At 39.9% G+C, this 15,229-nt stretch overlaps 1 protein-coding gene across 1 annotated transcript in view; it reads right to left on the minus strand.

Annotated features, from left to right (window-relative positions):
- Nucleotides 1–7,430, minus strand: part of TPPP (tubulin polymerization promoting protein) — an 89,614-nt gene extending 82,184 nt beyond the window's left edge. Inside the window, exon 1 of the mRNA XM_052697713.1 lies at nucleotides 7,283–7,430. The gene's annotated coding sequence lies outside the window, so the exon portion shown is untranslated. The remainder of the gene's footprint in view (nucleotides 1–7,282) is intronic.
- Nucleotides 7,431–15,229: the final 7,799 nt, after the last annotated feature.

Here is a 15,229-nt window from a genome sequence, read left to right on the forward strand (position 1 = left end):
AGGCACATCCAGGGGTGCTGGAATTCTTAATTATACTTACCTATGGAGGGAAGAAAGAATTCTTGCCAAAGGCAAGTGGCATTCAGTAAGTATTTCATCACCAGCCACATACATCTGAACACCTTTTCCAGACAGATTTCCAATAACTGGCTTTCCATACAAGGTTTCAAAAGGACTATTTCCTTCTCTAAGTCTAGGCGTTATTTGAATTTTCAGCAATGGCAAAGAGAGAACTTCTACCCATTTCAAATATCTTTCTGGACATAATTTTCCAATCTGTCTTCGTAATGTTTGATTAATTCTCTCTACTCAATAACTTGACTGAGGTTTCCACGTGCTATGTAAATCCCATTTTATTTGCAAAAAACTAGGAACTCTTTGGGTTATTTCTGCTGCAAAATGAGGTCCTCTGTCTGATGGGAGACATTCTGGAATGCCCAATCTTGGAATTACATCTTTTAATAAAAAATTGATTACTTTGCTTGTTTTGTTGACTCAGCACTGGAATGCTTCAGGCCACCCTGGAAAAGTGTCAACCGAAGCCAATAAATTTTTGTACCCATTACATGTTAGTAATTGAGAAAAATCAACTTGCTGATATTCCCCATGTACAGAACCCCTTTTTACCTCTCCTTGGTGGTTGGCAGGTGGGGAAGGTGGGGGGGGAGTGGAGGAGGGGAAGGAAGATAGTCTCCTATGAATTTTAGGATTATTTATAAGACAAATCCTGCACCTCTGGGCAATACTTTTGGCAATAAATAACATGTTAATTTCCACAGTGTATCTTCTTACTGCTTCAACTAGAGCTTCTATCCCTATTAGCTGGCAAGGATCTTAGTTCTTTTTCTTCTTAGAGGCTTACAATTGTGCATCCAGAGCTTTCTGCTCCTCCATAACTACAAAGCTGCTTCCATCAGCAAACAGCTCCCGGTCAAGACTCATTAGGGGGATACATCTTAGGTCTGGCCAGCTGGAATATACTTGTTCAATTTCTTACAAATAATTGTGAGACAGCGCTTCTCCCTCATTCACAGGTAAGAGCAATGCAGAATTTAAAACACTATTAGTCAGCTAATTGACGTGTTCCTACTTTGCCACTGCTCTAATCCGTACCATTGCTCTAATCCTTGCCAGTACATTACCAGACATTGCAGAGGTGGACTTGAATCCTTGGGGAATCACCATTCAGCGTAGATGAGTCTTTTGTCCCACTGTTGAACTTCCTCATTCAGAAACAATTTCTGGCATCTTTCAAATCTAAAACTGTGAACATTAAAATTAGCTGTAGTTGTCAACAACGTGTAGGGGTTTGTTACTACAGGAGGCGCTTGTCTATTTGATTACTAGCTCTCAAATCCTGCACTAATGGATAACTGGTGAGAACATAGCTTTCTAACAGGTAGAATTGGAGTATAATATTCAGACTAGCATTCTTGTAATAGTCCATACCTTAGAAAATTCTCAATTACAGGTTCTAGCCCAATATGGGCTTCCAGCTTCACAGTAAACTGTCTTTGTTTTACTTGTTTAACTCCTGATTTCAATTCTTCTACCAGTTTGGCAGACTTTCCCAGGATTTTCTGGCCCCCACACAGAAGGAACTACTGCATCCACAATTTCAAATGGAATTTCAGTCACTTATATATCTTTGCTTTCTAAAGAATGTAAACGACTTGTGCCTGCAAGGTGCATACCCATCCATACCTTTTTCTTATCAGAAGTTATTAGAGTTCCTAATTTCTTCAACAAATCCTGTGCCATGAGAAGTAAAGGGAATTCTGGCACATACAAAAACTCGTGTGTTAAGTTCTTATTTCCCATTTCAGATGTAATTTTTTGCAAAAAAATGTTTAACTTCCTGCTTTCTCATGGCCCCAGCTACTGGTATTGAATACTTAAAGATCCTTTGCAACAACTTACAACAGAATAAGCAACTTCAGTATCTACTAGAAGAGTTAGTAATTTTATTTCTCAAGATCCTTCTCTAAATGTTCCTCTTTATCTTTTGTTTATGGCTTGCCCAATATCTGCTGTCAGGAGCTTGACTTCATTTTTTTGCTCTTCTGTGTATCTTTTTATTTCTTTTTCTATTCTAGTTTTTCCTTATTGTCATATACACTGTAGGCAATTTCAACCAATTGTGGAATAGACATCCCTGAAACACCATCAACTTTCTGCATCTTCTTTCAGCTACTGAGGGCTGACTTTCCAGTGAACAACGTATTAAACACACTTTTATTCTCTTCCCCTTCTGGGCCCAAATCAGTCCACTTTCTAGCTGTCTCATATAACCTCTTCTGTTTCAGGCATAAAGCATTCTAGACCTTCCCTAGCATTTGTCTTCCAGTTTTCCTCATTAGTTTTCTCTAAAATCAATAATTTTTCCTCAGAGAGTAACAATGTGTTTAGCAAAACCTGTGTATCTTTCCAAACAGGATTATGATTTAAAATAACCACTTGAAGGATTCCATGAATTTTTTCCTTTATGATCCAGTAGACTCCTTCCAGTTCATCAAATCAGAGGTAGAAAAGGGAACCTGCACCTATACAAGCAATCCCCACAGCTTATCTCAGTAGAGCCTGATAGCTGATTGTTATGGTCTCTCCATCCTGAAATGAGGACGGTTTGCCTTTCTTATTCTCAGATAATGTTATCCAAGCCTCCAAACTTGTTTCCATCAACTTGCATTTCCGTCTATCATACTCGTTTTGAAACAAAAAGAACACATCAACATACAGAATTTCAGCCTGCTTATTTACACAATGACATAATAATATTGATTAAATATTGATTGTGTCCCCTCTTTTAAATGAGGAGAGAGGGAGAACTAGCTACAATAGGCATGGAAATGTCTGAGGAACTCAACAAGTTCTTTCAATTAAAAGAGGGGAGATTTAAGATAGATGTTAGGAAGAAATTCTTTACTCAGGGTGTTGAAGGACTGGAACTGGTTCCCAGAGAAGCTGTGGATGACCCACTGGGCAGGCATTCAGGGCCAGGTTTCACAGGGCCCTGAGCAACTTGATCTAACCTTTGATTTAGTGGTTGGCAACCCTGCCCACTGCAGTGGGAACTAGATGATTTTTAAGGTCCCTTTCAACCTAAGCCATTCTGCTATTCTATAATTGCCACTGAAGCTGAAGTTTTCTCCCTCATTATGCAAAACTGGAAGCATATCTGTTCATTTCATGTGTCATAAAAATAAATAAAAATAATTCTCAGTTTGTCCTAAGACATGTTAACATTAAAAAAAGTGATCAACTATGATGTCAGTTCTACTATTTCCTCATTTAATTGCCTCAGAACTATGTTGAGATTTCTTAATGGCACAGGCAAGGCTGAATGCAGTACTTATAAGAATGAAGCAGTAGGTCTAAATTACTTCTGCAGCAGCAAGTGAAGATGGCCTAGGATGAAGCATAAAAGAAGTAAGATCTAAAAGAATTGACTTCGTTTTCTTGCTGCTTTTTCAGAGAGAACTAAAAAAGGAGTGGGCTAACAACCAGCTTCTTTTCCACCCCTCGCTAACCATAACATGTTTCTATGATCCTGACTATGATTCCAATTTCAGGAGTGCAGGAATCTCTTTGCTAGTAACAATAAGCTAAAGTTTAACCGCAGTCTTGCTGCCAACTCTTGTTAGCACTTAGGTTTGCAGAATCCTAGAACAGCCCCTGAATGATTCACTTCATACTTCTCATATTTTTTTATACATCAGTAGGATTGTGTACCTTGTGGAATGCTTTCATTAGTTGCAGTTGTTGATGTGGCTTTCAAAGCTTCTTAGAGTGTTTTTTTGTTTTTTTTTTAAAGAAGAACGTGCTCCAGGAAGAATAGCAGGCTCATCCAAAGATGAGAAATTAAAATAAGGTGAGTAATTTTCATTAGCTCCATTCCTGTTGCTGGGAAAAAATATTACTCAAGGGAGTACAATGCAATTTTCTCTGAGTAATCTGCTGGTGAACAGTATGATTGCTTCTTGCCTGTTTAACATGGGTGACTAGCTTAAATGTGTCAAAAGCACTGACCCATTAATTTCCTCCATTGTAAAAATGGAAGTAGATTTAGTGAGTGAATACTTGCAGATGTCTCTTCCAAATGCACCTCCTTGTTGTTGACAACAAGCTGAAGCATCCAGGCACTGGAATAAGGAAACATTGCTCATCTTCCAAGTCATCACAAAACGACCTCTGATCTGAAACAAGTGTAACTGACAAGGCCAGCTCCACAACAGACAACAGCTCAGAGGAAAAGAGCAAGAAATTAATTTTCCCAGGGAAGAATGGAAAGAATGACCACCAACTCTTGTAAAGTAAGCTGAAATGAACACAGTGGGGGCTGGAATGTAACCTTTGTTTAGGTACTCGGCTGAACAAGTAAGACACTAGGTTTAATAAATAGCCTTCCTTGAAATAATTAATGAAGACCTGTATCTTCCTGAACCAAGCAGGCAGGCATGCATATCTGGCTCAGACTAAAATGGACATAAAAACCAAGCAACCAACAAAATGAAAAGAGCAGTGGGTTTGAACTGGCTTTAACTTATACATTCCTTTCTGGCAGTTAGGGATGACCAGCACCATGAGAGGGAAGTACTGATATGGGCTGGTTTGTTTAGCAATAGGCACTGGTGTCAGTATATTAGTTTAAGGACCAATATATATTAGTTTAGCAGAGGGAATTGGTGACTGCTAAATCTAAAACTTTCAGTTTCAACTTTGCTTGGTATGTGAACAGCCTTGTTTTCTCCTAATTCTTCTTCACGAGAGTCATAACAGACTACTTTGTCCTTTGCATCCAACAGGTGCAAGGACATCTTCTAATTTCAAACATATTGCTTTGGAAGTTGCTCATTTTGGTCTAACAAGCAATGGAAATTTGCCAAATTGGGAAAAAACAGCTGATGGTCATCCAAAAGTCTCACTGATTAAGCTTATGGTGCGTGTACAACTGTTTGAATGTAGAATCTGAACTCTGAGAGGGCATGCTTGTTTGTCAGATTTCCTGGTATGTATCATGAGGAAAAAATGCATGCTGCTTTCTAACACATTGCATAGGAGTTAGAGAGTTTTCTTCCCAGATTTTGGATGACAAAACATACAGGTAGTGGGAATCAGTTGTGTATAATGGTTACTGTTTTGGCTGCGTTGGAATTTCAGCATATTGCTGTAACATTTGTCTAAATCAAAATTCAGTGTAACATCAACTATATCAAACAAGTAAATCTGATATTAAACATCAAACCCTTCCATATCTAAAAGAATTTGTCCAGAGAGTAATGGAGTCTGACAATGATCCCTCCTTTCATTCTAGCACCATTTTCTGTGCTTTCTAATTAGTTACTATTAGTACTGTCATGGGTTTTCCTTTACAGTTGAGCAGCCTCATTCTCCTAGCCTGCTCTTCCTGTGCATTATGCCCTTTTCTCTATTAACTCCAGCGCACTGCCTCAACAGATTTCCCCTCAGCCACTACTTGCAGTCATGTCTTGTGGGGGGGCGGGGGGAATAAGAATAGCCAACTTGTTACAAGAACAAGTATTTGGACAAATTAAAATAACCTGAACTCAACAATAGATGAAAAACCTGTGTTAAATTTGCCTACAATAAATGAGCCTAAAAGAAAATGAGCTAACCATCACCAAGCCTGTTCTTTTTCAGTCTTTTCTACATCAAAGCTGTGGAGATGATAATTAGGATGGTTTTTGCACCTTCAGTTGACCAGAGATACACACTATTCTGATTTTTTCTTACAATTTTTACATCTTTTTCTTTTATTATTCAGCTTTCAATAGTATAGTCACTCCTCTGATAAAAAAAATAAACAGAATTTTAGAAAGAAGATTTTTGTGATTGTTTATTAGAGGCAGTTTCCTCTGGGGAAGAAGAGATCTGTAAATCCTTTAAAGGACATTTCTGTGCCACTTACTGCCCAAGATATCTAGTTAAATTGAGAGGGAAACCAGGGTAGCAGGATAAACTAGAGCAGGTTACTTAAGACTATGTCAAGTCTGATTCTGAATATCTCCATGGATGGAGAGCCCACTGCCTCTGGCTAATCTGCTTCAGCACTTGACTGCCACCACAGTAAAAACATTTCTTTTGCTTGGAGTTACCCTTCTGTGTCTTAGTTTGTGCCCACTGCCTCCCATCCTGTCAATGAGGAGAAGTGAGAAGAATCTGACTCCTTATTTCCCTTCATGAGTTTTTTATATACATTGCTAAGACCATCGTCACCCCAAAATTTCTCCAGCTTAAGCAGTTCTGGCTGCCTCAGCCTCCCTTTATCTGAAAGATGCTCCATTTCCTTCATCTTCTTTGTGGACTGGAATGACATTTGTAAGTTCATTTTTCTCCTGTGCTTGAGAGTCCAAACTGGACACAGTAAATATGGCCTTACCAGTGCCAAGAAGAGGGAATCTTTACAGTTCTTATGAGAAGGAAGGAAGGGAGGAAGGGAGGAAGGGAGGAAGGGAGGAAGGGAGGAAGGGAGGAAGGGAGGAAGGGAGGAAGGGAGGAAGGGAGGAAGAGAGGAAGGAAGGAAGGGAGGGAGGAAGGAAGGAAGGAAGGAAGGAAGGAAGGAAGGAAGGAAGGAAGGAAGGAAGGAAGGAAGGAAGGAAGGAAGGAAGGAAGGAAGGAAGGAAGGAAGGAAGGAAGGAAGGAAGGAAGGAAGGAAGGAAGGAAGGAAGGAAGGAAGGAAGGAAGGAAGGAAGGAAGGAAGGAAGGAAGGAAGGAAGGAAGGAAGGAGGGAAGGAAGGAAGGAGGGAAGGAAGGAAGGAAGGAAGGAAGGAAGGAAGGAAGGAAGGAAGGAAGGAAGGAAGGAAGGAAGGAAGGAAGGAAGGAAGGAAGGAAGGAAGGAAGGAAGGAAGGAAGGAAGGAAGGAAGGAAGGAAGGAAGGAAGGAAGGAAGGAAGGAAGGAAGGAAGGAAGGAAGGAAGGAAGGAAGGAAGGAAGGAAGGAAGGAAGGAAGGAAGGAAGGAAGGAAGGAAGGAAGGAAGGAAGGAAGGAAGGAAGGAAGGAAGGAAGGAAGGAAGGAGGGAAGGAAGGAAGGAAGGAAGGAAGGAAGGATTAAATTATTATTGCAGAAGTCCAAGAAAAAGCTCACACAGGAAAGCTGTCCAACCTTTAATTTGTATTTTTTCTCTCAGTCTTCACACAATTGTTTCCCCCCAGCATATCTAACCTTACTTCCTACCATTTTATTTACAATTTTACTACACTGTTATGAGAAACTTCATCTGCAAGCTGCATAGTGACCACCACTTTTTGTGAAGTTCGTGTACCTGCTGCTTTGCTCTTCCTGTGCTGAAGATCACGAGGGCTGAAGATCACAATATTGCTGGAGCCCCAGGATTTCAGAGATTACCAGTTGGTTGCAGAGGCATGGAGAACTAGTGCAAATAGCTACTAGGAACAAGTTGGTTACTTTGCACTGGCTGGTCTGTCATTCCCCTCCCACCTGTAAAAATTAACCCAACAAAAAGAACACTCTGCCAAAAAGCTGCCAAAAACAACACTCCTCATTTGTCTCCACCCTTTCTCCCCATCACCCCCCCTCACCGCAGCTCCCCTTACCCCCAAAGAAAAAAAAAACAACTTGCACCACATCTGGGCTATTGCTTAGGGGGAAAAAAAATGTAATCTGTCTGTGATAAGCTTAAACAAGAGGATATCTCCTGTCCTGGACCAAAAAAAAAAATGTTTTTACAGAGTGAAGAGATACTACATGTGTAATGTTGAATGTAGTTGCCACAACAGGTTTTTGTTTTGTTACCATAACAGCAATTGCCAATACTTTCTCACTGACACAACAAAAATACAATGAGAAGGTCGTTTTCTGCAGAAGTCCAGGAAGTCTTGTTGACTATCCAAACATGATAATTTCCTATGGTAGCGGTGAAAAAACTCATTCAGGAAGAGACAAAACTCAGAGAGGCAACAGTTCTAGGATATATCAGCTTCCAAGACCCGTTAAAAGTGAAGAATCCTTCTCTCACTGTTTATATTTTTTAAAATCAAATCCTTCTGTCAGATAAGCTATTGAAAGCCTTTGCAAAATAGGTGTCAAATGCCAATTTTGTCTGCATTTTCTTCCTTTGAAGCAACTTTCCCTTGAAAAGCAGCATAAAGAGAAATCAGGGTTCACAGCATTAAGTATGACTCTTCAAGTCATTCTGGATTGCAGCTGTGACCTCTGAAAGAACACCCTGATCTGACTGCTGATTCAAAAATTCCCAAAAAAGTGCAACACAGTACTGGAATTACACATCTCTGGCTTCCTAGATCACTCCTGTAAATGCAACACTGCTTGTACTACTAATACCTACCAGCATTCACATCCTTCTCAATTTGTAGATTCTTATGACATTTTCAATTGCAAAAAGTAGACATTTATACACAATATTTTTCAGAAGCAGACTTCAGAAGAATACAATACTTTTCAGCTTCTTCCCCCCAGACTCACATAAAAGCATTGATTGCATGATAGTGCGTCCATGACTCAACATGAAAACTAATCAAGTTGTTGTGGAACATAATACAATTAAAGCCAAGTCCTCCAGAAATAATATGGGAGATGCACACGATAGAAAAAACAGGACTGTAGATCTTTGGCAAGACTGCTAAAATAGGCAGCTGTAGAGACATAGTATTCACCAGTATCCTGTGGTGTTTATTTTGCTAATTTGTTTCTCCTGGTGTATTTTAAACTTCTCCTTCTTTTTCCAAAAGAAAGAGAAGGGACATAGTTAATAAACTATTTTCTCACACACACTGTAAAGAGACTTTAGGCAGCTGTGCTGACTACTCAACCTCTGTTTCAACAAGAATTGTTGTGCTGTCATAAGAACATTTCATTGACACCCTATCATTTCCTAGCAACAATCAATGTTTTGTACATAAAAAGTGGGCAAGATACTGCCTATCAATGCTTTGTTTGTTGTTACTGCTGTTAAATTTTTCTCCCTCTCCCTTTTGAATGGGAAGATTCTTATCTGGGACGTAATGAGGAACTTCAGACATTGCTATGTCTTGTACTTTATTACCAGAGACAAGAAATCAGATTAGGTTACTGAAAGATACCCTTTCTAGAAATAAAGTTAGTGCTAGTTCATAAAGTCCAACACAGATTGACAGTTTCTGAATCTTGCAACTGTTTGTCCCATGAGCAAACAGAGATCTGGCCATCTTGTTTTTCAATGGACTACGTCTCTGTTCTGCTCTGTGAAAATAATATCCAGTTTTACCATTCAAATTCCTCGTCAGCCAAACCGCCAAGAATAAAGAATGATTCATTGTTGTCTATCCCCAGTAATAAATCCCTAGCAATGGTGACAGCATACCTGGATTGCTGTGCGTTACTTCTGCAATGTAGCACTGAATGCAGGGCACAGAGGGGCAGCAGAGGACATCCTGTAAATCGCTTTTATGCAGGTGTCACGATGCCTTGATACATGAAAGGACCAGCATGTGCAGCTATTGAAATGCACGCTTTCTAATTCTGTTCATTTGTTTCAAACAAACGGAGGAGGAAATTCACTCCAACCTGGCTTCCTTCAGACTCTTAGTTAGCAGCAAGCCCACTCTTGGGTGCAATCCAGTGATGGACAGCAGCTGCTCACAACTCATCTCTTTCCAGCACTGCTAGCTGGGCTGCAGAGCATGTACTGAAGTTGTGCACAGTGAAGAATAATTTTAAAAAGTAATTAATTAATTAAGTTAATTATAAGTTTTCAAATTCTTAATGTTTTACAGAAGTATAAGCTTTTTTTTTTTTTTTTTTTTTTTTTTCCTTAAAACTTTTCAATGTCTTTAATATGATCTTATACTTCTTAGACAAGAGGAAATGAGACATGGCTTAGGTTTCCTCCCCAGCTTCAAATAAATAGTGACAGGACTGGCAGAATTGCTTCCTAAAGCTTTTCTTGAACTAGAATAGAATTAACTAGGAAATGCAGCATACTACTGGCACAGAAATAGAAGAGAGGGTTTATTTTTGATCTTGGGAATCAGTAAAAAAAAGCATTATTACAAAAAAAGCTGAACAGAAACTAGTCACTCTATCTTAATACATGGAGCATCTTTTCCTTCTAAGAAAAAAATATGTTTAGTTTATTAAAAAAATAAACAAGAGAGGAGATGATGCAATCACAGAGTCCAATCTTTCTAGAAAGTGTAGGGGAAAGATTTCTCAAAGCCATGTAAAAGATTTCTTGAGGCATTCAGCACTGTCAGTACACCCAGAAAGCAGAATTCAAGTCAACATTTGCCATTTTGGGAAGACAAAGTAGCATACAAGAAAAAAATTTGCTTCTGGGGAGGGCTTTGTGTTAAGAGCGCTGTGTCCCATTCCTCCCTCCTCTCAAGAAAGAAGTTAGTAGGCTCATGAAAAGGGCTGTCCATCAGCTGTAGGATCTGCAGCTCGACATTACTGCACAGAACTGACACTGCCCAAGGGTGAGATACGCTGAACAAACAGGCAAACCTTCCTAGGCACAAAGTGCTTCCTGGAGCAGTAGTAACACGACGACTTCACAGCCATTTGCACAGATAAACCACAGAAGCTTAAAGGCTCATTTACAGAATTTCACTGTTTGAACAAGTTCTGCTTGCAATCCAAGATGAATATAATAAGATACTGTATGCTATTTCATTTTTTTATAGTTTACAAAAACAGTGCAAGCAAAACAAACACACCAGCACATCATTCTAGATGAGAACTTAAAAGAGTGGATTTTATTCAAGGACAAAGGTGAGCAATGCAACAGTAACAAGAGTTTCACTAAAAATTTCCTCACCAGCTGTAATTACTAACATATATTACAGGAATCAATTTACATTTACATATAGAGTATGAGAAATTAAGCCTGCCGGATTAGGGTCAAAAAAAGCATTAGCTTTAAAGATATTTTTCAGTTATTATTCTCTTAGAGATTATTGACCAAAGCAAGACTGTGTGTCCATGTAAAGACTTTCCAACAGTGAACACTGTTACAGTGCAACAGATCATACTTGTTACTTCCAGGAACACACACTGGCCATTATGTGTGCACCAGTAGCAGACAACCTGAACACACTGCCACACTGCTAAACACACACACATACTTCTAACAACTCCCAAAACAGAAAAGTCAAACTGTTTTCTTTAAAACTGTGGCAAATTGGGGAAAAACATGCGTGCAGCAGAGGTAGTGATTCATGTCATTCATACATAAAAGCAGCTACAAGAAGCCAGTCATCATCACCATCATCATCATTAAAAAACAAAACAAAAAAAAAAAAAAAAAAAAAACAAAACTCGTATTTTTACAACTTATTCCATCTTCACCAGTTAGCACTCAACAAACTTGTGATCCAGAAAAGGTATCAGAATAGCAAAAAAGAAAAAGAAAATAAGAACAGTCTGTGCAAGGATTGAAATTAGGAATGATAGTCAAGTACTGCTGAGTTATGATCCCACCTAGTGGATGAGGGAAGGTCTGTGGGTGTGTGGTTGTAGCCTACCTAGACTTCAGTAAGGCCTTTGACTCTGTTTCCCACAGTATTCTCCTGGAGAAGCTTGCACAAGTGTACTCTTTGCTAAGAAAAAACCTGGCTGCTGGGCCCAGAGCGTGGTGGCGAATAGAGCTGAATCCAGCCAGCAACACTAGTGGTGTTACCCATGAGTCAGAATTGGGGTCAGCTCTGCTTAATATCTTTACAGATTACCTGAACTGAGGGGATTGAGTCCATCCGCAGTACGTTTGCAGATGACATCAAGTCGGGAGGAAGTTGGGAATCTGCGTGAGGGTGGGAAGGCCCTACAGAGGGATGTGGATAGGCTGCATCAGTGGGCTGAGGCCAACTGCATGAGCTTGACAAGATCAAGTGCTGAGATCAAGATCAAGATCAAGAGTCCTACTCTTTAGTCACAACAACCTCATGCACCTGTGCATCACTGCCAGCTTGGAGCAGAGTGGCTGGAAAGCTGTGCAAAGGACCTGGGGGTGCCCTGGATGAACGTGAGCCAGCCATGTGCCCAGGTGAGCAAGGGGGGCAATGGCATCCTGCCTTGTAACAGTGTAATCAGCAGCACCAGGGAGGTGATCATCTCCCAGTACTTGGCACTGTGAGTCCACACCTCAAGTGCTGTGCTCAGCTCTGGGCCCCTCACTACAAGAAAGACATTGAGGCCTTGGAGTGCATGCAAAGAAAGACAATGAAGCTGGTAATGGGTCTGGGGCACAAGTCTTACGAGGAGCAGCTGAGGGAACAGTTCAGTCTATTTAGTCTGGAGAACAAGAGGCTCAGGTGAGATGGTATCGCTCTCTACAACTGCCTGGAAAGAGCTTGTAGTGACTGGGGGTAAGCCTCTTTTCCCAGGTAACCGATGATAACACCAGGGGAGGTTCAGGTTGGATACTAAGAGAAATTTTTTCTTAGAAAGATTGGTGAGGTATTGTAACAGGCTGCCCAGGGAAGTGGTAGAGTCACCAACCCTGGAGGTTTTCAAGAAAAGAGCAGATAGGGCACTTAGGGACACTAGAGGGCTGGGGTAACAACTGGACAAGATGATCTTAGTGGTCTTTTCCAACCTTAATGATTCTGTGATTCTATGATTCTGTAATGTGTCTTCTGCATTCTGCGATTTTGAACAGTAGCTTCAGGACATCTAACTATGCATCTAATTACATAGGATTGACAACTGCTATGATTTCAGGATCTCTTGTGCCATTCCCAGGACTCCTTTTCTATATCCTCATCTACTGCATGTTACCACTGTCTTATGAAATATAGATTATTCTAGGACATAAGAAAACATTTCACAATTTAAGAGTTCCCTAAAAGTCAGGCTGCACAATCACTTAAGCCCCTACTACTCTGAATTGGAGCAATCTATTTTGATAAAAGTTTTAATGTACAAACCAGTGAAAGATTGATTTAGTTGAGGAACAACAGATTATTTACTATAATCCAACTATCATCACTAGTCCTTTTTATGGGCTTGAAAAGCAATGCAAAACACCAGCACCAGCTTATTTATCTTGCTTTAAGTGCCTGTGTGGTGAATGCTTGCACCACACAAGTGAAGTTGGTTTCAAAGAAACATAGAATCATAGATTTTTGTTCCTCAATGTGTTTTCTCTTTCTTAGGAAAACTTATAAACAAATATAAACAAATATTTTAATACTGAAATTTGGTGTAATTAATGTTCTCCACTCTTAGCCTGTAATTTAAAAGGTGAGCAAGTAATCTAAATTTCCTGGTGTTTCCTAGTGTTTAAATCCTTGCTACGTAGTTTGGTGACTGCAATTATCCTATGGGCAGGTGATTTCTACAGCCAATCAAAAATAATCAACAGGATTGCTTTTTTTAAAAAAGATAGGAATCCTGCAGTTTCACTTTTTTGATATCCTGAGCTCTTGGCATCCTGGTTGACATCAAGCTAACCACAAGATGCACCTTTGCATCAGAAGTGGCCATTATTTTTCTGGGGTGCATTGTCAGCAGATCAATAAACGACATCCTTCCTCTCTACTCACTTGAGTAGAGTGAGGTGAGGCTGCACTTGAAGTACTGTTCTGTGCTCCTCCCTACAGGAGAGATAGACAGAGTGAGGTGATTTCAGCACAAAATGACAGTGATGATGGAGGAAAGGCTGAGACAACCATAACTGGAGTGGAGAGAAGTCTCAGGGTTGGGGAGTGGTCTCAGAAAATGTGTATAAATACCTAATGAATGAGAAAGGAAGCATACTTCTCAGTAGTGCCCACTGACAGGACAATATGTGATTGGGAGAGTAGTTATTCTGACAACCTGCTCACAAGGATATGTCAGTGTCAGCTCTGAATCTAGGCCCAAATACAAGGTTTTATCCTGCGGCTGTGAAAGTGCTTCAAAAAATTTCTCCCTGACAAAGAGGCAACTTTTACCTTTCAGCTTTCAGGGAAAGTTGGATCCTGGAACTCTGACCTATTCTTTTACACCATGGCTGTGTTTTGAAGGCTGAAGAGAAACTGGTTAAAAAGGTGAGTATGTTAAGCATATTGTATTCAAAGACATATGAGAAAGTGGGTGGAAAAGGTATGAAGAGCTTAAACACACAGTAGCAAAACCATTTGTAACAGTGCAGATACAAATTCTGAGGCAAGATCTGTCAGCAGTTTTTGAGAGCAAAGGAGAAAGAGATCTATGCAACCCTCAAAATTTTATGCCCCCTTAACAACATTTAACATATAAAATTCTGAAACAGTATTTAAAGTGATGGCCAAAGCCCATCACTTTAAAGCCATTGAAGACCTGGATGCAAAAAATATCCAGGATTTACATAGTGGAGAAGTTTTTGTCTCTGAGGGGTGTTAATTCATGTAGTATCATTGCTTTAAAAAACAAACAAACAAACAAACAAAAAACAAAACCAGTGCTGTTCCTAGTGATGTTATTACATACAATTCTGCACTGCTGGTTATGGAGCACATCAGGTTGCTGTTTAATAAGCTGTCCACTCAGACTGCGCAACTCACACTGCAGAATCATCTTTTTGACTTACATAGAAAATACTGAGTCCCACTTGCACAGTTCAGATACAGCTGTTGTCTCCACGTTATTTATTTGGCCTTTGCACTCAATTTAGAGTCATTTTTTACAGATTAAAGAGAATAGAAATCGAGTTACTATCTCTTGCAAACTGTGTAGATTTTATAAAAATGAGATCATTTGTGAATGTTAACTGGAGGTCAGTAACTAGATGTATATCCCAGGGGCATTGATACTGAGTCCAGTAATGATATTCACTAATGATCTGGATGATGAAGCAGAGTGTATGCCCAGAAAGTTCACAAATAGCACAAAATTGGTAGGAATGTAATGTCTAGCACAACAGGGATTTGCACTACCATCCAGGGGAACCTTTGATATGCCGAAAAAATGGGCTGACAAGGACCTCACATACTTAAATGAGAAGTGCCAAGTCCTTACATAAGAGGAGGAACAACATCAGGCACTGATATATGCTGGGGGCCAATAAGCTGGAAAACAAGTTGGAAGGAAAGGAACTGGATATCATGGTGGATGCTGAAGTGAACATGAGTTGGCAAAGCACCCTTGCTGAAAAGAAGGCTGCAAGGATATCCTTGACTGCACCAGGTAAAGTACTGCCAGCAGCCCAAGGGAAGGGATCCTTCCCCTCTACTTGGCCCTGATGAAATCACATGCAGAGTATTGTGGGCTCCTAATACAAGATACAATCATA

The sequence above is a fragment of the Tympanuchus pallidicinctus genome, unplaced genomic scaffold (genome assembly GCF_026119805.1).
Source record: "Tympanuchus pallidicinctus isolate F22 unplaced genomic scaffold, pur_lepc_1.0 scaffold31, whole genome shotgun sequence".
Taxonomy (NCBI): Eukaryota; Metazoa; Chordata; class Aves; order Galliformes; family Phasianidae; genus Tympanuchus; species Tympanuchus pallidicinctus.